The following is a 23,831-nucleotide window of genomic DNA, read 5'->3' on the forward strand; positions in this document are numbered from 1 at the left end:
AAGTGGTTTTAGCGAAAATCGACGAAAATGGTCATTTTTCGGACCACCCTAACACGGCGTAGGTCACCCTAATGGGTGTCTTGGGCAAAGTTGTAGGTATTGTTGAGGACTATTGAGAAAAAAAATTGCAGATTTTTTAATAAACTTTTTCTCAAAAAACTCAATTTCTCAAAACACGTATTTTTTGATTTTCGAGATTTTTTGATATGTTTCAGGGGACAAAACACGCAATTTTTGAGCCATAGAGAAATATGGTCAAAAAATCTGCCGCCAAGTTATGATTTTTTTTTAAAACAGGGGTTTTTGGAAAAATTTCAAATGTTATGCAAAAACAAATTTGAAGTATTTTTTTTATGTAAAATTGAATTTCCAATCGAAAAATACTTTACAGATTTTTTTGATAAAGGGCTCTGTTTTCAAAATATAGCCACCGAAAGTTTGATTTTAGCGAAACATTTGCAGTTTTTAGATTTAAAAAAAATAGTGACCATGAAGTATCATTTTTAATGGGCGTAATATTCAATGTTTGGCCCTTTTAAACTCTTAGTCTTGATTTAATTTTTTTTTCGAGAGATCGGAAAATCCACTCAAAAATTACAGCTGTTTGAATATTTACGTACCATTTTTGTATGGACAGCAGCTAAAATTGTATGGAGACTTGTATGGGTGAACCAATGACACAAAAAAAGTTCTTTGGTCATAGGGAAGACCCCCACAATGTTTGAGCCAAATAAAAAAAAAATACAAATAAAATCCTTTTCCGGTTTTTGTAGAGAATTGCTCTTAACAGTTTTTCTTTTTTTTCTTTTTATCAATAGAAATAAACCCACCACAAAAAATCTTATGTTTGCACTCACTAATTGAAGCTTTACATCTATGTCTCTGTTAGAAGGGCTGCACTGGGCCTATTATAACATCCTCATCACAATTTACGACCCCGTGGTGGTCATGCCCGTTGTACATTTGTATGTACAACCATTGCTCACCTCGGGGAGGTACTGTTAAGAAGCCTGTACGCAATGTTAGAAGAGTTTATTTCAGTTAATTTCGAAAATTTGGCATTTTCAGAAATCAGCGACTCTGGGAAAATGCCACTTTTCAAAGTCGAGGGATGTGATGATTTCAAACTCTGCCGTTCCTTTAAACGACACAGGCTCCTCAGATTGCGGCAATAACTCCCGTCCCGAAGAAGTTCCACATTTCACGGTGCTACCTTCACTGCGGGACGAAATTGACTGCACTCCCAAGACAAACATCAAGACCAATCGGCCGAGGATGTTTACCAAGTCAATGTAAACCGTTTTTATTTTATTTTATGACAATTGTTCTATTTATTACGAATGGCCCCGTTGGCGGCGCCACCGCACCAACGTCCGTCATTTCTTGGCCGTGTGTCTTCAGGTGTTCTGCTGCAGTTCTGCGGACGGCTTTAGGAAGTCACTGCACTCATAAAAGTTGACGGCCACATCATGTTATGATGGGTGCATGCTGATTGAAACTCCGATGAAAGCTGCAAGATTTATTGGTCGTTTCAAGAAGGTTTTAAGAGCGACGGTTGAGTCGTTCTTGAAATCTTAAGAACAAGCTCAAATTTAGCTTCTTTTCTCACAAAACTAGAGTTGAGCTGGAATGTTCCCACAAAGCCACTTCTGGTTACGCGTGCATCTGTTTTTCTTCAGGATCCAGAAACCACTTGAAGAACAACATTTTCATTTCTTGGGAAACACCACTTTAATAAGTGCAAAGTTCCACCGAGGTGGAAAAACTTAATCTAATCATCTTGTTCGACAAAGATCGTCTCATGGTTCTAAAAACGGTCCAATTTTCTTCATTTTGGGTAACCCGCTATACGTGGACCACCCGTTGAGAAAGCCATTCGCTGGCAACGCCACCAGCCAAAGTGATGAAACCATTTTCGATATCCTTTCGACGGCGTCATTGTCTTCTCTGCCACCGAAGTTTTGGTGCTTTTTGGATGGGGCCTTTAACGGGGTGTCGGTTCCCGTGGCGTTGTTCGGGACTTCCCGCAGCGGCTGGGTTATCTAGCCCCCTAACGACCAGTCGGTTGATGTTTGCATACGAAACCGATTCCGAACTGCCCGAAAAACTAAACTCATATTTTATCACATTTAAATGTTCCCGCCCGCGGTGGGGGGTCCTTCCCAAAAGGGGAAAACTGGTTTTTCCAGAGCGACGCGTTTGTAGCGCTACAAAAAGACAATATCTCTCGCTGGGTGTAAAAACGAACTGTGAGCAGGAAAGTCGATGGAAAATCCCAGATACTCTAGTCGAAGTCGACCAACGTAACCAGTATCAGCCAGCGGCATCACATGCGGTGGAGAATGAGGTGAGATTAAGATAAATTATTCTCCAACATCAATTCGGAGGTGCTTGGTTGAGCATTATCGGGAGAACGGGATGCATCGTCGTCGGGAATGATGATGACGGTGTGAACGAGCGCAACAGATGAAGGTGTTTGATCTGGGCAGATTACCAACAAGGGGCTTTGGGATGTGTTTTTTTTATAAAACATGTTTACTTGAATGCTTATCAAAGAATTCCGGATGTTTTAAAGTATGAAGAAAAAATAAGTCAAAACGGACTCTTTGTTACCCAACTGCCAATCAAGTTTTTGATTAGAAGTGGACAAAACCGCTCTTTTTTAGGAGCCGCTCATTTTCGTTCGCTCACTAAAAAGAGCCGCTCTTTTGAACGGCTCTTTCGCTCTTTTTCAAAATTTTGATAAAAAGGTTATTTTTAAGAATTGTGTGATTTTGCGAACTCTTTTCTAAATTCTGATTTAATCGATGAAGTCTATAAACACTGAAGTTAAATCAGGCAAGAAAATTATTTTTTTCCATAATCTCTCAGCTATTTAGTAGATTTTTGGTAATATTTTACAAGCTATGCAATTTTAAATGCTCAAATTTGTAATCGGGTAATACTTTACTGTACGATCAGTTATATAAAGAAAAGTTTTTTTCATTTTGTTTAGAAAATCATTTACTTTTGGAATTTCAAAGAAAAGTAGGAAACTGAAAATAAGTTTGAAAACTTTAAAGTGGTGTTTGGCAGCAATGCTATTTTGGGATTAATTTTTATAAGCAATTATTTTTCAATTGAGAATTGCATTTTCAATTCTTAAAACAAATTTTGTGATGCAATTTGTTTGAAATTCGATAAATTATATTTATAACAAGTTGAAAAATCATTCGATCTAGGAACGGTTCTTTCAAAAGACCGGAGTTTAAAAAAGAACCGCGGTTCTTTTTTTGTGAGCCATGGTTCGTTCGCCCTTTTTAGTGAACCGGCTTTTTGAGCGGCTCGCTCTTTTTTTGCCCACCTCTAGTTTTGATGTACTGAAAAACCAAAATCTCAGACTATTTGTTGTTGTATTGTGTTAACTTTATTAAAGCATTTCAGTTGTTTCACAATCAAATCGCAGGATTCAAAACAATGCTTTTTTTTCATTTCGCGTTCAATGATTTAGCCCAAAACAAAAATTCTTGATCTTTTTATAATGAGTGATTTTTAACCGAGATTTTGGATTTTTTATCTGAATGAAATTTTGTCCATGCACTCACTTTGTGGACTGATTGTGTACAGAAAGGAGCTAAAATAAAAAAAAGTAAAGAACTGTAAATAATAAAAAATGTACATCTTGAAATAGTATTTTCTGCTCGGTTTAATGTCTTTTATCAAGCTGTAAGTACCGATTGGGGATGCTCGGAGAAAAAAAAGTAGTTAGATCAGATCAGCTTTTTCTAATTATATTTTATTTCTCAAGGTTAAATATGTTTAAGAGAAAGCAAATTTTTCCCCAGAATATAGGAAGATAAAAATTTGGCATCGAAGTCATGATTAAAAAAAATGTTTTGGTAAAATATTGAAGAAATGCTCAAAACTTGTTTTCAAGGAGCAAAATCAAGTTTGCAATCGGAAATGGCAGTTGTTTTTAGGCAACATGAAACTATTATTTTCAAAATGTGTTAACAATCGGACAATTGGTCATTGAACACAAAAATAAATAGTTTGAATTTTTTTTTTATACTTCCAATTAAATTTTAAAATTTGCAAAGTGCTTTGTGTAATATGTATTTAAAGATGGAATTTCCTGAGGAAAAAAAGATCTAAAATGGATTGAGAATAGATTTTCAATGTGAATTTGAATTGAAAATAATTATAAATCTCTAAAAATGAGCCTTGCTGTTTAATGTTATTTTCAACGAAAAGAAAAATTCACCAAAGTTTTATGGCTTAAATTGAAATTCAACCAATAGTTTCCGAAGCATCGTCATTAAAAAATGGGGTCTTTACAGGTGACACTGAGAATAACTCATTTAAAGAAATTTTCAATAAAAAATTGAAGTGATAAAAAAATGATAATCTTGTTTTTTATATTTGCAAAATATGATCACTTTTCCAAAAAATAACTTCTTTGATACCGTAAAACTGACCGTACCGTAACTTTGATAGGTTTGCGATTTTTCCACAAAATGAAGACCGTAGTAGAGAAGTGTTCAAAGTACCTCAAAAAGAACTTTTCATAACATTTTGAAAAGTTTAAAAAGGTAGTTAACTATAGTTAAGAAAATATTGATGAAAGTCATCATTTTTAGCTTCTCAAAGTGATGATTTTCTTAATGAACATGATTTTGAATCGGAAAACGGAACGCATTTCATGTCAAAAGTGACACTTGTGATTCGTGCTTCGAATACTGTATAAATTGCAATATAAATTCATAATTTTATAAATAAATCTAGTTTTAACAAGTTTCTGGCAAAATTCCGAATCTTATAAACTTAGTTAACTAATTGTATACATTGTTTTTTTTTTTCTTAAAAACTCTATCGGCTACTTGAGTGATGGTACATTTAACGTACAAATAAAGTTTGAACGTCTTAAATATGATTTTAAAAAGAAAAACTATGACTATCAAAGTCACTCCGGAGTTCAAACTAAGAATTTTAACTATTTTTCTTTTTCCCGCCCGTGTGGATCAATCGGACCGCGCACTGGACTCACAATCCAGAGGTCGCCGGTTCGAATCCCGCGGGGGGGGGGGGCTCTAAAATTCTTTGTGTAAATATGGGTATTCGGCGCCGTCGCTCCGTGCCATACTTTCGTACACTTAGGAGCCCAGGGCGGCGAAGTCCTTGTAGATAAAAGGAAGACACTAGTGGTTGGTACTAGCAGGCTATTATCAAAACTATTATAATAATCTTTTTAGGAGTTTTTCAGGCGATTCAGTATCAAATAAACTTATTTTGTGTTATTATCATATATGAGATGTCACAGTATGATTAAATTAAACGCTCTAATCAATAGTTAGATATCTATCAACACTTTCTCCATTCGACATTGTGTTGAAAACTCTAAATGAGGGTAGTCATCCTCAGCGAACCCTTCGACGCGTTTTATCAGCCAATCCATAATTTGTACCTGTCAGCACAATAAAACCCACTCACTTTCAAGATATCTGTAATCTGGAACAATTTTCCACCCTATTATAGGAAGCAGCTCTCTCGCTCTCTGTGTGTGGTCCAGGTCTCGTGTACGGAGGGAAAATCACAGAACTCACCGGGTATGAGAATTCAATTAGCTTCGACACGCGCTTAGGCAAGTGATAATGGGGCGAGGGAGCTCATACCCCTTTTTACTTGCTCCCGCTCGGTGAGGAGAACGATGCTTTTTCAGAATCTATGAAGCACAAAAGTGGCGCGAAATTGATTGCAGATAATAACGCCCCAGTCAACGAGCGAACAAAAGTGAGCTGGTAGCTTCCAGGGCATAAAGCACGAGAATTGATATAATTACATCCTCTATCCCTGATGATAGGATAGTTTTTCAGCATCAGGGTTGCCAGACTGTGCGCTGGTTGAATTACTGTCTCCCTGTGGAAAAGCTGGCCACCCTTGGTTTCATTTTGCGGAGTTGTTCAACCGTACCGCACAGGGCATGACAAAAAATTTAGTGGGGTGCCGCAAAAAAGCTTCTTTTCTGTGTGGTGCACACTGGGAAGTGGTTAATTATGCATTTGATAGTGCTGCACACACTGCTTCTGGCTGTAGAGATTCCGCTTTTTCCCGCCCTTTCTGATACAACTTGTACAATCTATAATTTGCACTTTATTACAGTTGCGAGGGAGCGAGCACTTTGCAGCTCATCCTCTTGGAACGCTGCGATATTTTTTTTGCGCTCGTCCAGACTGCCAGAATGTCGACGACGGGGAAAGTAAAAAAAAGGATTGTGTTCGGAGGACCAAAGTGGTCGCACTCCATCAATTTCCGCAATGACTCGTAACTGGGCGGTTCCGGTGGTTATTTTTTGTTCTGATTTTTTTTTCGCTGTGTGGAAACTTTAAATGCACTTTGAACAAAATCCGCTTTTAGCAAAAATGGGCTCGGCCATTTTTAGAAGGAAAAATCGAAAGAGGAGAGTTCAGCTTTCTGGACCGTCAAGTGGCATTTCGGTGTCCACCAGGAATGAGCACTTTTGGATCACGGTGGACAATGGATACAGGTAGTGTTCAAGTTTTGAACTCGGCCGAAACATCAGAGTTTGACATTTTTCCTTGACATCATTTCTACTGTTGGAAATATTGTTTCTCAATTTGGGTTGTTTTTTTAACACTGGAACGCCCAACGCATGTCCAACTTACACGGACGCCCAAGCCTCCCAAAAAAGGTGGAACGGTAACTTCAACTCGCTGGTTCTCGGGCATAACTCAACAAATCGGGATGATTCTTGTTTCCAGTGATTTGTATGAATGTCTAGATGATCCTAAAGCTTTGCAGAACTTGATTTGAACAAATCTGTAATTTCTGCGACAGAAAACATCGTTCCACCCTTTTTTAAAACGACTGCCTCCGTGAAATTTTTGGCGATTTTTTTTGCAAGCGAAAAAAAAGTTAGAACGATGTTTTTGATCGCAAAAATTACAGATTTGATCAAATTAAATTCTGCAAAGTTCTAGAATCATCTAGACATCCTAACAAATCACTGAAAATAAGAATTATCTTGATTGGTTGAGTTATGCCCGAGAACCATTGAGTTGAAGTTACCGTTCCAACTTTTTTGGAGCCTTGGGCGTTGGAATGTTAAACAAGATTATATATTAATTTTCTTTGCCGACTAATTATATATGTTTTTTGTTTTGAAAGGTACATGGTTTGCTTTTTTATTTGTATCCATCAGTTCTTTTTTGTTATAAACAGTTTAAAATACTGGTTTGGAGCGAAAAACATAAAAAACATGTAAAATTGATGACTTTTGTTTGAGTGTTATGCATTGAATCAGAGATAAAAAGTTAAACATAATTCAACAAGTACTAAAATGTTTTTGTGCTGTAACTAGAGGGTGACGAGCGGGAATTCCCGGGAAAAATTTCCCGGGTAATCGGCCATTTTTGGACCTCTCGATTCCCGGGAAATTTGGTCGAGACTCCCGGGAAATTTTATACTTACAAATATCAACCCAAAATTAAAAATTTAATCAGAAAAAACATTTGAAAAATTCGGAATTGTTTAGAACATTGGATGTTCAATGTTCGATTTTCAAATTTGAATAAACCAATGCTTCTCTTATCTTCTTATTCTAAAAGTGTAAATTTTAACTATTAAAAATTCCAATAACTATAATTGAGAGTAACCAAAAAATGTGGACCTTGTTTACCTTGTTTTTTACCTTGAAACATTCTTAGCAGTTACACACCAGGAATGAAATATTTATTATTTTTAAGAAGGAAAAACTTTTTAAGATAAGTTCGATTTCCATATCCTTTCTCAAGCATAGCAAAACTCATACTCTTGTTTTTTTTAATTCTAAGTAAGTCAATTTCGCTGTATCGAGGTAATTTCCTTTTTTGATGTCAATAAGTAATTTTGTGTTTTGCATATTAAATTATATTTTGGGAATAAAAATCAGGCATTATTTGTAAAGTTAGTGTCCGCTAATTGTGAACATTAAAGGTAAGAACAAGATTGTCCGTCAGGCCTGGACGCAAACGCAAAATTTTGCGCCTGTCATCATAGCCTGCCAGTCATCGACCATTGAACAAAGCAACCCCTGTAGATTGTTCGACTGACAGTTGATGGAAAAATCGAACTGGCACAGCGTTCTGCGTTCACCACTGCGTCGAACGGACAATCTTGTTCATAGCTTAACAGTTGATCTTAAGAAGGAAAAAATCAACTTAAAGTTTTTATTTTGTGTCGTTATTTATCATATTGCAAAAATGACATATTGCATAAATGAAAAATTATATATTAGTTATATTTTTACTTTGACAAAGTCTAATAACAACTTCAACAACAGGTTTGTGCAACTTTTGAATAATCACTCAGTGCGAATAAAGATTCGTAAACATTTAAAACTGCAATTTCGAGTCCCAAAAAGGCTCAAGAAACGATTTTGTATTTGTAGATTGAGGTAAAAAATTGAAATTAAGAAATAGTTCTTCAAAACAATGAGGTTACTAAGATTTACATTTCATTGGATTAGTATAAATGAATTTTATCTGAATTTGTTGAAAAACGTTTCTTTTTACTATTCTTTTTAAGTTATTAACACTATTGGCTAGTTGGCGGGTCCCGGGAATTCCCGGGAAATGGCAAAACTCAACTCTCGATTCCCGGGAAATTGTAAATCTCGAGAGTCATCACCCTCTAGCTGCAACCAAAAATTGTTAAACCATACCGCTTGAAATGTTGGGTCATGAACAACTTACATTGGGAAATATTGTCATTGTTTCTCCTCAGATAAGATTATATTAAATGTAAAAATATCTTACCATTTTTGTCCAGCCAATGAAAGAAAAATATAAATCTTGCCTCACCTGCAAAAAAGAAGAAATCATGATGTAAATAAACATTATTTAGAACACGTAAAAAACGAATTCACATAATATCCCAACTGACTCAGCTTAGGTGTTGATTAAAAAGTAAGTTATCAAACAAAAGTAAACAAATCATTTCAAGTTATGACACTGTAACTAATTTTCTAAATACCAATGAGCTCATGATAAAAAATATCGAAGCATCATACCTTTAAACCGATTTTTTTTATGCAGATTTCTAATCGATTTCTAACGTATAAAAATGTGGCCTAAAAGGTAAAGCTTTGTAAAATTCTACTATCCCTGTAATTACACTTTGCACGATGTTGCTACCAATTTCACCGGTTCCAGTGGGCTTCGATGAGAATGTACACGAGGCTAAACGGTCGCAGTAATAGGATTTTCTTCAATAATTCTCAACCAATTTTGGCACAGTGCTGTACGAAGTAGATGCTCGGTGTGCTTTTCTACCCTAACATCACTTCAATTGCAAAAAAAAAAAAATACTGTAAATTTTACAATCTCGCACACCTCTTCCCATGCAACGGAGATTATCCACTTTTTCATGGTCCTGTCGCGATGACACCATTAATTCAACTTAACATCCATCCTAATTGATTGCAACGCGAAATCGCCTGTTTTGTAGAGTTTTATCAAACGTTTCCCTGCCACCCACTTTTTACTTCAAAACACGTAGTAAGGGGCGGGGTCGCTGAAGATATCATAAAAAGCCAATTGAGACTTCTACGACTGGCTGGGCGATGCTTTGGGTGGGCGTTTTATGGACGATTAACGTGTTATCAGCTTTACCAGGACCATTCAGCGGAGCTTGGCTGCGGGGGAGTACCTGGCGAGATGTCGTCTTCCAGGGAGATAAAACCTCCACGATAGGTACTTGTGGTGAAGTCAATAAAGTTGAAATCGTTTCGATGTGGTGGGGGATAAAAATCTTATCTAGAGTGAACGTTTCGCTAATTGTACAACACGTAGTACCTCGTACCTCATCTTGATTCAGGGATCAACGGAGATTCTGAAGGAGTACAGAAATACATTGGTGAACTCCCACCTCGCGCTAAACAGTGCAACGCCAATTACCTGCAATCTTTGGATAATTCTTATTATTTATTTATCATCATCCTCTTAGTACCACGACTAGCTTGCCAGGATTGCTCATTGCCGCCATCGATTCTGTTGGAACCTGTACAGGCAACGGTTCTGCCGTCGAGAAAATTCGCGGAACACACGCGTACGGATCGAGCGATTATACCTCGCACAATCAGCGCTCAAATGGTGAGCTTTACCGAGGGGTAATCACTCTTTGACGGGTGCTCTGGCGCTGTTTACAGTAAAACCTCTCAAGTTTGACACCACTGAACGTTGGTTATAGCTTTCATGCAGAAGTGTGCGTCTAACTAGACAAGCATCGAATAAGCAGCGGTGTACTATATGTTCGTGGGTGGTTCTGCTTGTCGGACGCATGAACCACCCCCTTTGACTGCAGGCTGGACAGCCAGACAATGCTTGATCCAGGGTTGATTCTCGCGAAGAACTCGCACAGACCCGTGACTTGACCTCCAGAGCTTGACGTGATCCCTGGTTCAACCGACGGATACGCAAGCTCGTGAACTTGGTTATATGACGGATTCGAAAGCGAAGAAGCATTGTACTTATGTACCGTACTGGGAAAAACCGATTAGCCGATTAGTGATTGCAGATGAAGCCTTTATCAGAAACAATTAGGAGGTAATTGTAAGATAAATGCGAACAAAAATACAAAAGAAATAACATTTTACTTAGTCATGAGTCAAAACTGTCAAGATGTTTTAAATGAATACAAAATAAATACATTTACAGAATGAGTTTCATCTAAAATTTATCATTTCAAATTAGTTGGCTAAATTTAACAACTAGGCATTGGTAAAAAGGCAGAATTTGATTGCTTTTTCACTGACCAAAACTGACAGCGCAATTCCGCCATTTTGACGTTCCGAGAAAAACGCGTTTTAATGTTTGACCTTGAATAAACATAAACGAAAGCATGCAATGTAAACAATAACAAACACGTTTTGTTTGTTTGACCATTCTGTGCATTGTCCCGAAGTTTGGTTAAAGTTGGTTGCTGGAGTCCTGAGTTATAATTACAAATATTTACGGTAGTCTAGCTTTACGTGCGCCAAACGCGTTCTGACCTGAAATCCCTTTGGCCAGTTGTCGCACTTACATCAATTTTCAGGGAGTGACAAGATAGCACGTCAAGATTGAAACTACTTTCATATGAAAAGTGACAAAAATTTTCGGAGCTTTTTTGGTTTTCATGGAATATCTTAGGATTTAAATTGAATTTCGGGGATCTTTGAAGGTCAAAAGATGTGGCATTGTGAGCTCCACAAAATGGCGTCCTTAACTCAATTTGGCCCAAAATGCACGTACGACAAGTTAGCACGACGGCGACGAATACACTCTATATTCGCGGTTAGCGCAGCATGTGACTTACCCTTTGTGAAGATTTGTTTTGTTCGAGCAAAACGGATCCAATTTTCTTCCCATTCAATCGGGGGACGCCATAACTTTGAACTTTAACAAGCCAGCAAGTAAGCTCATAAACAAGAACCGCCCCATCTTGTTTCAATTGAAAACGTTAGGAACATTATTCTTCGAATTTCTTCAGGTCGTTCAATATGGAAATGAAGCCGATGAGAAGTGCTCATTCGTCGAGTGTTTTTTTTTGGGAATATTTATGCATTGTTTTCAATAAAATGGTGAATATAAATCGAAATTTTATCGTCTTAAAACAGGAAAACTTTCAGAACCTTGGTACTCACTATTTGCACTCCATTTGCTCATAATTGCTAGAGTCAATTGCCATAAAACCCAAACCGGACAGGTTCCTCGCCATTCTGGCTTTCAAAACAACAACTGTTTGTTCACGCACCATACTGGTCAGTTGGTTGACAACTAATCAACAATTTGTTCGTAAACGGTTGCTCAACACTTAGTGAAGCCACAGAAATTGAGTAACAACCAGCGACAAAGGCCATCTTAAAAGGGCCGATTTTATTTGGATGTTTATCTAAGCTGGTCGCGCCAAGATTTGAACTCACAAAAATTGGAAAACCTGCACTTGAAGCGTGATTGTTTATGCGCAAACATGTCGTGACTTCTTCGCGGCGTGGCACATCTCTTGAGAGAATGAGAGACCTGGGGGAAAAGCGCGCGAAACTTAACCCTTAGCAGACCAGGCAAGTTTACTTGATATTTCCGTCATAAATCATGCGAATTTCAAATTAATTAAATGTAAATATACATCTTTAACACTTATACCTTTTGGTACATGATAAATATTGTAAGTTTACAATAATATTTTTTCTGTGTGCAAGAGTTTAACTTTCAACCGCGTTCTTTAAGCTAAGTTAAGTTTCAGATCCAACCGAAGAAGCTCTCACTAAAACTATCATAACAATTACGAATATCAATGCAGTTACTATGAAGACAAGGTGTCATCCATAAAGTATAATACGCGAAAATCGGCCAAAATGACTTACTTTATGGATGACGCCCAAGTGCTGTAAATATTATTAATTGTCTTGGTTGGATTTGTTTTTCCTGCAACTTGCTATCGAGCAATTAGATTAATGGTACAGAATTGTTAAAGTGCATTTGTTCTGTACTTTGTTTATAAAAACTTCCATTCCTGCAATTCACTAAAGACTGGGCGTAAGTACTCAATTGGTCACAGTTGTGTTCGTAGTAGGGTTTGGCAGTGGGTTGTTTAATACTGAATTTATTAAGAAGTTATTAATTCCGCAAAGGTTAAAAATTGTAGTATTCCAATTTTTTTGTCCAACCACAAGAAAAATAACTAAATCTGAAACCATTGTAGATTATGATGATTTATCGGATGATTTCACAGTGATGGTATTTACTTACAACACTTAATTTTATAAAACATAATAAAAATATAAGCTTAAAACTTGGTGAAAATTTTGCTCGGTTTCTATTTTTAAGAAATTCACGAGAAATTATTTTTTTTAATATCTGGAGTTTTTTTGAAAAGGTCCAACAAACCAAATTATAACTTTTTGCTTTATGAGTGTTTTTAATACCCATGACTCAAGGCGGTTTTAAAAACACCCAAAAAGCAAAAACTGGAAATTTGGTTTATTGGTTTATTGGACCTTTTTTTTTTAAAAAAAAACTCCAGATATGTTTAACAAAATTTGTAATATGTTTTTTTAAACATTAATCAAACTTTACATGTTTTATAATTACAGTTAAAAAAGGTTTTGTTTTTATGCTTTACAGTAATTTGATAACTTCATGCAAAAAAAAGACAAATAAGTACACAAAGTGAAAATTTTAGGAAGAATAAATGTGAATATGAAAACACAAAGCATTAATTTGTGAGGCATTATAAAATTTACTGCAGGTTCAATAAAAATATCGATAACAATAGCTGATTATTGACCACATGTACGAATATTTTTCTGTATTCAAGTAAGACATTAGTTAGAAATATAGCTATAAATTCGGCCCAGCCTGTATCGTTTAATAATTAAAGAAATTATAGATAGACACTAACATAAATTACGTTTAACTAAGAAATGTTTTGTTAAAAACCACTAATAATTTGCTGCATGCAAAAATATTTCGGTTGATACAACTGAAAAGGAATGTTAACAAATAGTAGAAAAATATGGTTCCACAATATTTCAGCTGAAAACAAAAAAGATTAGTTAATTTTCTGGAAAAAATATTCTAGCAGTCGACTGCTAGAAATTTTTTTCGTACATTTAACCAACAAAAATGGCAATTCCAATTATTTTTTTTAGTTACTGGTGGTCAGCAATTTCGGGTTAACAAAATTAACAATCGATTGTTGAAAAATAGCCGTGTAAAAAAATTTACCCATAGGTACTTTTAGTTAAATTAACCAAGATTTTCTAAGATTTACCCTGGCCGGTCTCTCCGTGATAGTCTAACGTAACTGATGTAATTTAATGGTAATTTGTATGAATGATGAAACTAAATGACATAATAACCCAGCTTTCACACTTTTATTAATCTTAGAGGAAACCCATCAATTTTGATGCAACTGCATTGAACGTCTAGTTCAAAACTTGAGAATCAAATCAATCAAATATTCTTTGCTTAATTTATGTTGAGTAAGTAATATTACACATAAAACCATGTAAATTTACGCTGGCAAGCAAAGGGTTAAGGACCCTGTTTCCCGAGTCGATTCCTATTTGTCAAACAGCCGAGCTTATACGTGTGTCATTCGGCATTGATTTCTTCATAGCTTGCTATGTTTTGTGTTGTGTTTTCTGCCGTTCGATTGTTTTCCTCTAAATTTCCAACCCGTTCGTTCCGTTTTATATTGGATAACGACGCGTTTTTTTGTTGTTGCTTTGTTTTGTTTAAGGGTTGCTCTCACTCACTCACTTTGGCATTTATACACCTTATTCTGGTGCTTTGTTTATCCTCTCGCACGATAAGGCACACACAGAGGTGCAGTGGAGTTTGAAGTTTGTTTGTTTGTTTGCAGACACATGAGTCCGTGCGTCGCACGCCTTCTGAAAAATGTCTTCAAAACTGGTATAAGAGAGCTACCCAAAGCTATCAACTTCAATCGAATCGTCAACTGCTAGCGGTCTTAGCTCACAGCTCGTGTGTTTGAATTCAAGTGTTTTTATTTACCTTTCCAAAAAAGGCGATTTTGTTCATTCATAAATTATGAGGAAATGTCGAAGGTAGCCAGTAAAGCAAGACGATGAGTTGTTCAAATTAGCAAATTTTCGATGGTGCGTTTTGCTTTGAAAGATGTTTATTTTGGTTTAAAATCGACGTTGGATAATCGGTACCTAGTTGCTGTTTTTAGTAATGGATTGAAATAAGAGTAAATTTTGTATGTTAGTATTTATAACCTTGTAATAAATCAAAAAATTGGTAAACAATTGAAAACAATCTGTTTTTAATTTTTTTAAAAAATATATTATTTTTGGAATAAAATCCCTGCAAATTTGTGACAGGGAAAATGTTCTTTTTTTTCAAGTGTCTTCTAATCTAATTTGCAATCTATCTGTTCTAAAATAGTTTTTGACAATTCTACGTACGTTATTCATTAGTGAACGTCTTTCCTATAGTGGACCCTCTGAGGGTTTTTTGATGAAAAATTCAATAATTACACAATTTCAGGCAAGGTTATGCCAACAAATTTTTATTTGGCATGTTCAACATCATTAAAAACATTTTTGTGTGACATTCGGTTGTTATTTTCGACAAAATTAGTGTTTTAAGTTCGACAACATCATAATTGATGATTGAAATAATATATTAAAATGATAATAAATCAATGACATTTATTTTGAAAATAATAGCGCGTGGTTTTATCAACAACTGTAAACATTTTTTTGTTTTCTTTTGGTTAACTATTTAACTTATTTATAAGGAAAAAATTTGGATCAATTTTTTTTATTGATGAGATGTTAACAGTGGTTCCTTAAACGTTTTCTTTGATACTTTTTGAAAAAAAAAAATTGGCAGTCCACTATTGGTTAAAATACTCTAAAACAAAATTTAAGTGGCCCAACTCTGCTGTGAGCTAAGAAGCATGGACATACCGTACCATACGCTCCAGTTTGTGGTTTCATACGTGCTATGAGGATGTGTTTGATTATATACAAATAAATATAATTAATATCAATAGTTATTCAATGACATTCCTTTTCAACATCATATAAATAACTCTCATTTTTTAAAGAAACAAATATGTTTGTAACAAAAATTGTAGTTTCCTGACTTTGGTCCATCGTTTAAGTTCAACACCGAACACCGTTAGTTTGGAAAATATGTTTATCCCGTTAACAAAGATTACAAAAGTGTGTCTTATCTACTACAATCCACCCCACCTTTAGGCGGGCTTTGATCCTAAGAGTCGATAATAAGTCATTTTATTTGTAATTTGTAATTTTTGTAATTTGTAATTTGTTGATTTATTGGGTACGACAACTTGTTAGATTACACTGTTAATCAGGTCAAGGAAGACACTTTAGGAAATTTAGAAAAGTTACGAAACGAAACGAAACTATTGGCACTACGCCCCCCGGGGCATGGCCTTCCTCTAACGTGGGATTTCTGCTCCAGCGCCTCTGACGAGACAGGAGAAACCGGGACCGACGTTTTACTTCACCATCCGATAGAAGCTCAGTGGATAAGGCGGGAATCGAACCCGCGTCTCATAGCATCATCGGGATCGGCAGCCGAAGCCGCTACCCCTGCGCCACGAGACCCACCCAAAGTTACAAAGGATCCAAATAAAGGGTAACAAGTACAAGGAAGCTAAAGAAAACTAATCGTCAAACGATCTCTTAAAAGCACTTTTATACCAATTTATGTTCTTGGAAAAGCCACTTTAAAATTTGACAGTTGGAAGTATTATGAGCCTATATCATTGTCAACAGAGGTCAACTTTAGTTGTGTTGTTTACTAACATTTGGGTAATTCTCCGTCAACTCACACAGCAGTTGCCCCGACCCCTCTTCGATTTGCGTAAAACTTTGTCCTAAGGGCTAACTTTTGTCCCTGACCACGAATTCGAGGTCCTTTTTTTGATATTTCGTGACGGAGGGGCGGTACGGCCCCTTTAATTTTTGAACATGCGAAAAAAGGAGTGTTTTTCAATAATTTACAGCCTGAAACGGTGATGATATAAAAATTTGGTGTCAAAGGGACTTTTATGTAAAATTAGACGCCCGATTTGATGGCGTACTCAGAATTCCGAAAAAACGTATTTTTCATCGAAATAAACACTAAAAAAGTTTTAAAAATTCTCCCATTTTCCGTAACTCAACTGTAAAAAATTTTGGAACATGTAATTTTATGGGAAATTTAATGTTCTTTTTGAATCTACATTGGCCCAGACGGGTCATTTTTTTATTTTGAACAAAATTTTTCATTTTAAAATTTCGTGTTTTTTAATGCTCCACAAAGTTGTAAAGCAGACAGTTACAAAAAATTTGATTTACAAACATAAGGGGTTTGCATATAAACATCACGAGTAATCGCGATTCTACGAAAAAAAGTTTTGAAAAAAAAAAATACTTTTTGCGTTTCTCTTTGTTTCGTCGTTCGTGTCTGTAGCGGGTGACGTAGAACGGCCATGATCGACGACGATCACCTTTTTCAAAATTTTTTTTTTCCTAAAATCGCGATAACTCGTGATGTTTACAAGTAAACCCCTTATGTTTATGTATCAAATTTTTTGTAATTGTTTGCTCTACAACTTTGTAGAACATTGTTACACTCTAAAAACTAACCCTGCAAAGTTAGAAAAAAAACACGAAATTTTAAAATGAACATTTTTGTTTTAAATGAAAAAATGACCCTTCTGAGTCAATGTAGATCCAAAAAGTACATTAAATTTCCCATAAAATGACTCGTTCCAAAATTTTTACAGTCGAGTAACGGAAAATGGGAGAGTTTTTAAAACTTATTAAATATTTTTTTCGATCGGGCGTCTAATTTTACATAAAGTCCCTTTGACACCAAATTTTTATCTCATCACCGTTTCAGGCTGCAAATATTTTTTTTTGTTTTTTTTTAGGTTATTAGACACCCTGCACATCTCAAAATCAAGAAGATGACGATAAAAACTAGGAAATTAAGATGTCCCCGAAGAGGCAAACATTTATTATGCAATCTCGTGAACTTGGCAAACTTGAACTTCAAGCAGAGAGTTTCCGCAAACATTCTCGCCAAACATCATTTGAAAGCTCTTTTTTCTCTACTAATTGATTCGCATGTATTTTGGTACTATTTATCTACCCCTGACTTTAGAAGAGATCATCAAGAGCACGTGTGTGGTCATGGTCCACCGGGAGGGGTTCGAGATCATTGAAAATCGTTCAGAGCTCGCTCTAGCAGAAGAACAATATTTGCCAAATAGTTGAGAGATCGTGTTTTAATTGCGCTAAAATGGCAATCACAAGGTGATTAGCAGCACTTGTCCATCACCGTGGTTGGCTTCCTCGAATTGGGAGATTTCAATTGAAAATTTGTTTACTGGGCGCAAGTACCACGACTGAAGTCCGGATGAGTTACCGACCTGTTGGCAACGGCAGGTAGGTGCTAATTGACAGGTTCCAGTGAACTAGTTCGGGAAAGGTCCATTTCTCTCGAACTCTCCAAAACACTCTCTGGTGGGTAGTTTGGAAATCGCTCAACCATGACTCCATCGATCGATGTGGGAAATTCAGGTCGACCAGCCCGATTTGCCTACGCGTAGTTGAAGAAAGTAGTATCGAAGTGCGGTATGTAGCACTGCCTGTTGTGAAATGTTTACCGAGCGCACTTTTATGTTTCAGCAGCACTTTGAGAAATCGAGAAGAAAGTACACACGGAAGAGGCGGCATTGCGCAAAAAGGGCCAAAGAACCATTGACCAGGGAGGGTCGTAAACTCTGAAACATGAATAACTTCATTTATAAACAGCAAACAGCCCGGTCCACTGGAGGAAGCCGAAAGGTTCGTCGAAAGGCGGTTTTGAGTTTTTTTCCCCATCGGAAAGTAATCGAGATGATCCCGGGGATGCTTCCTGGATGTGGGGATGAGCAACACCAGATAGTTTGGTTGGTGGGGTCGATCGACAGTTAAACCGCAAAGCGGAGGGGTTCTCGTGTACTGATGTCAGAGGGTGATGTTAAAACTTGCTTGTTGGCCTTTGTGTCAATCTGGGTGTTTTGTCATTCATAGGATTTAAAAAAAATCTTATTTATATTATTTTGCATTTCACTTTTCGTACTTTTTTTTTGCATAAAGTCCGTTTAATGGTTTAATGGAAATTTCGGCTAATTATATTTACAGCTATGAATGTTAAATTCTGTGAAACTAGCTAAAATCACTATTTTTAATTTCTCCATAGATTTTAACATTTTTATGGATAAATAAATTATCTTTGTACATTTTATGAATAAATATAGAAGATATCATAACCTTAGCTTTATTTTTAATAGAAAGCTTTTCACGTGATTCTCGACAGACTGCAAAGTTTGTCTATAATAATAATTCAAAGCTATATCTGAATGACTGAATGACTCTATTGTACGGTGGAAGGTTTCCCCCTGGGAATGTCTCGTTCAATGCCAATGCTGCTCCCTGCCTTCTGAATATGTTTCGCAGTAGAACTTGAACGCGGAATGTGGTGGCGTTTTGACACCAAAAAGACCACAAAAAGCATAAATCTTGGCGGAATTTAAATGCACGATGAGATCATTTCAAATTCACTGCCATTAACGCAGACCCCAAAACTTGCCATTCCTCAAATTCCGCGGGCCAAATTAGTTTCCGCGAGGTTTCCCTCTCTCAGCCATATGTTCTGAAGTTCTTTATCCGTAGAGGGATAGGTCGGGCCAAGTCGGCAAAAGTGGTTTCACTTTCCGGGCCATTAGGTTTTCGCGTGCATAAGCATTTCGTGCGTTCTGTAGAAATGTGGCCGCGAATTTTGCCGCGTGCATCCGCGAAAAACGCTAAACGCAGCCACTAGCGAGGTTGCTAGTTGGAACGGCACTGTTTATTAAAGCATTACGTCGCGCCACATTTTTTATGCGTTATTTTCTCCTCGCCATCGAGAGAGCCGTTTCGATTTCCATCCTGTGTTGGTTTGGTTTGGGTTATATGTTTCATTCTAAACCCATTGGACCATGCTGGCACAGGCTAATTTCATATCGAAAGTCGTATCTTGGTCGTTCCCGATTTGCCAGTCCTTTGCTGTCTGCAACCACTTTGCAGTCGAATGAACTGGTTTGCATTCTTAAAGCTGGGAGGGTAATTCGTCAGTGTTTGTACAAATTTGTGAAAAAGCCAGTACTTGGCAAAAACAGCAGTTTTCTAAATGTTCAAAACTTCAGAGGTTATTTTTTTTAGTAATTTATCATTTTGTACAAAAACTTGAAATTAGCTCATCCTCAAGCAACATGCAGTATATCATCAAGACAATGTTTAGCTCTTTAGACTCCAAATTCAGCTGACAAGAATGAAGATATAATTCCAGGATTTTTGCTTGTACGTCGCAAAAAGGACTCCAAAAAAGAGTATGATAATGAGCTAAGTCAATGTTCTTACAGGCGATTAAAGCGATAACTTGGCACGTGTGATTCGACTGGAAATTGCTGAAAATTTCAGCTTTAATTGCTTTTTCCAATGCAGCGTTCCCAAATGTTCTCAGCTTCATTTGCATCTTTCTCCAGTCTCCATTCAGGAATCGATCGAATCGCCACCCATCAAAAGAACCACCATAAAATTTAATTTGACAGCAGTCGGGACCAGGCCAAAATTCTTTAGAAACTCATTTTCTTCCCATTAAAAACAGTTAGGCTCACGCAACCACGCTGGCTGTCCGTCGGTGATGATGATCCTTATCGAAGAAAGTCTCCCCCCAACCAAAGTGTTGTTCATCAATCAGTTTTATGTTCTGAATGTCGAATCGCGCGCAAAGAACAGGGCGCGGCGCGTAATAACGGCAAAGTGTCTTAAATGGTCGTTAAAAAGTGGCTAAGTTGTTTAATTGCCTTTGACGACTGGTCTCTGGGATTGTGGCGACTGTGGTTTGATTAATCGCGGTGGGCATTAGAATGGAACATAATTTATTGAGGGTTTTTAAATGACTGATTGACGAGGTTGTGTCCTTACTGAGAAGAAAATTGAATGGGTAATTTTACCAAAAATAAGGAGATCGGTCTGTTTCAAAATGCAAGTCTAAAGCCATATTTAATTTAATATTGAACCAATCCAACCAAACTAAACAAAATATCCACTTCATTTCAATTTGCACTTGTCAATTTTTCAAATCTCAGTTTAAAAAGATTTCATCAAATTTTGTAATTTTAGGCATAACTTTTGAAACATGGTTGTTCGTTAGTCCAAAATCATCAAAATGTTCAAAAAATACTAAAAATGACGAGTCTGCATTTTGCAGGGCAGCGAGTCAAACATGCGTTCCTCAAACACCAAATAAGTGCTGAAAAGTGCAAAAAAAAATGCCTAACGGCAAGAAAAAGAGACGTTCCTCGCCAGCAGAATCGGTAGACTTGAAGAATATAAAGTATGCCGATGCGCTACCTGCAAAGCCAGGCAGTTTGAGCAAGGACGCTCAAAATTCGTCTGGAAACTAGCTCGCTACCCTTCCTGTGGAGGGGAGCGAGAAAGAAGAAGTTGAACGATTCTGCTAAGGATTACAAACACGTTCGGGATTTCTTGAACAACAATAAGATTGAATACTACAGCCATGACGATCCAGGTAACCGACCCATGAATCAAGTTCTCCGTGGCTTGTACGGCATGGATGTGAGTGTGCTAAAAGAAGAGCTTAAAACAGGGCTGACCAAAGTATGTAGATTTTTTTGTTATCGTTTAGCAACTACTTATCATTAAGATGACACATTACATTTAAAAAATAAATAATACTCTTTTACAAAATTATGTCACCTCTTCTAAAATATATTTAAAAAAATAAAATTTAAAAAAATCAGTTTGAATACAACTTTGAAACTTTTATTATATTTGTGAAATCACGATTGTTGAGGCACGAAAGTTGCAATGAAAAGCAGATAAATAATATTGATATTGTTTTTTTTGGATTTTCTGATTTTAATAAAATTTAACCAATTGATTAGAGGCTTTTTTGTACAAAACTGTTTATTTTTTATTGGTTTTTCTAATATTTGGTTTTTTTAGTTTTATCGATTGAAATTAAAAAAAAAATTCTCATATGGCCCGCAAGCTCCCCAAGTAACATTTTTTTCTAGGAGTTCTACAAGAGCTCTTCAAGATAGCTACAGCATAGCAGTTTAGACTGCGGTAGGATAAAACTCTCTTCAAGTACTCTTCCAAACTCCTGAAGAAGTTTTGAAGAGAATTTTATCCTACCGCGGTCCAAACTGCTATGCTGTAGCTATCTTGAAGTGCTCTTGTAGAACTCCTGGAAAAAAATGTTACTTGGGTCATATGAGCTTCAAATTTGGCCCGCCATTCAAAAACTTTGAGCACCCCTGGCTTAAAACTCTTAAGTTGAACGTGAACGTGACGCAATGTTCGAACTGCTTGCAGCTTGGGCATGGTGGAAGGGGCTGTTTCGTGAAGAGTCGTTGTGCAACCTGCGGAAGTGAGCATACAACTAAAGCTAGTGAACATCGAAGCTAAATGCTTCAATTGCGGTGGCGAGCATTAGACCAAGAATCGGAGCTGCCCAAAACGTGCGGAGTTTAGTAAATAAAAATGTAGACAGACATTGCCTGTGTCCGAAAATATTTTTATTGAGTTCCTCAGAAAATTTTGTATAAAATATCTAAAAATTTAGAAGTTATGTTCTCAGTGTACCGAGTACAATTTTTTGAAAATAAAAACTAGGGTTTTCAACGGAAAGAAATAATCTGTTGAGGAAAAAATATCTTGAGATCCAAGTTTTAGGGGGTTGTTTTCAGGCTCAAAAGGCACCATAAAACTTTGTTCTGGTTTCATTTGATCATTTTTTAAATTTTCCACATAACAACGAGCCAGTTTAACAAGTTCGTTCTGCATATTGTACGAATCTTTGCATGAAAAATAAATTATGAAGATAAATGGCTATTCTTATAATTGAAAATATATTTATTGAAAATGTTTTATCTTAAAAACCACAATTAAAAATCGTGCTAAAAAGGCAAATCAAGATGCGGATTCCTTAAGAATAACTTCCAAGGCATATAAAAAATAAATTTCATGATTTGTATTCAAATGAAAACTGAACTCAAGATCGTTACAAATGAAATTAAAAAATAAATTTGATTGCTAGAGTATTCAGAATTCTATTAAAGAAAATAAATAACCGAGAAAAATAATTGTTCTCTCTTACCTAATTAATCTGCCTGATAAATCATCCACCGTTCTCGATCTCCAGAGCTAAATTCGCTGCAAAACGCTCCCAGCAAGAAGTTCCAGTCAGGATTAGAATTAATCCACACGGAGTAAAATATCCTTCCTCGCCAAATCTCACAAATACACGTTATTCTTTGCAAATTACACCCAAATCGTCGATTTTTTTCTCGTGTTTGCTTATTTTATTCTTCGTTTGATTCACTGGATCACACACGAACACACACTGCTGTGTGTCGGCAATAATTCTTCCTTCCTGCGGCGGGAAAATTAGTTCTCTCACGAGATGATAGTAATTTTCAATTTACGACGAATCCCAACATCGATTATGTTTTTTCCTGCTCTTCTTGGGTTGATCACTGTTTTGATTATATTTTTATTCACTTTGATGAAACTTCGTTTAGGCACTTTTATCGAATTCTTTTCGTTATCCTTTGTCGTTACACTGAGATTCTTTATTACTTAAAGAAATTATTGTGTTTTTTCACATTTTTTTTTGTTTTTTCAGGCACTTGAAGATCCTTAATCCTTGGATGGCACTTGGGTGATAAAAACGCAAATTTTCTTCACGCCAAAATTTCCCCAAATATATTCCAACACTTGCGCGCGAATATCCACTCCGGACGTTTCCGGAAAGTGGTTTCCCAGAGGCAGATCCCAGGGGTTGCGATCCTTACGGCAGACGACCAACGACTGACTGACCATTAACTAAATGGTCCAGCTAAATAATGAATGTGTGTATATTATGTTATTAATACCCGGGACTCACACGCACATGTGCTCCAGGCCAGGGTTCAGCCCGGCGAGAGTGAAGATGCGATCTGCGAGTGCGAGCTGCTCAAACGACTTGAACGGTCTGCGCTGCGAGACTTGGAGTGATGCTCTGCTCTATGCTGCCCTGCCCAAACCGCCGTCTTGCACCGACAGTCTCACCCCGGGGGAAGAGAAGAAGCGACCCAAAGCCAAGTGCGCCAGGCCAACGACGACGACGACGACAACGAAGTCAACCAAGAAGGTCTCTGGTTGGCAGAGATTTTTGACCAAATCGGTAGTCTTCGAGGAAACCTCAAAGAACGCGATATGCTGAGCA

General features: G+C 36.7%; 1 protein-coding gene across 4 annotated transcripts in view; it reads right to left on the minus strand.

Moving 5' to 3' along the window:
- The window catches only part of LOC120426163 (papilin), a 127,551-nt gene extending 103,957 nt beyond the window's left edge, over nt 1-23,594 (minus strand). The window contains exon 1 of one of the 4 annotated variants that reach the window (XM_039590884.2): nt 22,722-23,594. The gene's annotated coding sequence lies outside the window, so the exon portion shown is untranslated. The remainder of the gene's footprint in view (nt 1-22,721) is intronic. The other 3 variants (XM_039590882.2, XM_039590881.2, XM_039590883.2) reach the window with 3 other exon arrangements.
- Between the last annotated feature and the right edge of the window lie 237 nt (nt 23,595-23,831).

Source organism: Culex pipiens, chromosome 1, assembly GCF_016801865.2.
Source record: "Culex pipiens pallens isolate TS chromosome 1, TS_CPP_V2, whole genome shotgun sequence".
In the NCBI taxonomy this organism is placed as follows: domain Eukaryota; kingdom Metazoa; phylum Arthropoda; class Insecta; order Diptera; family Culicidae; genus Culex; species Culex pipiens.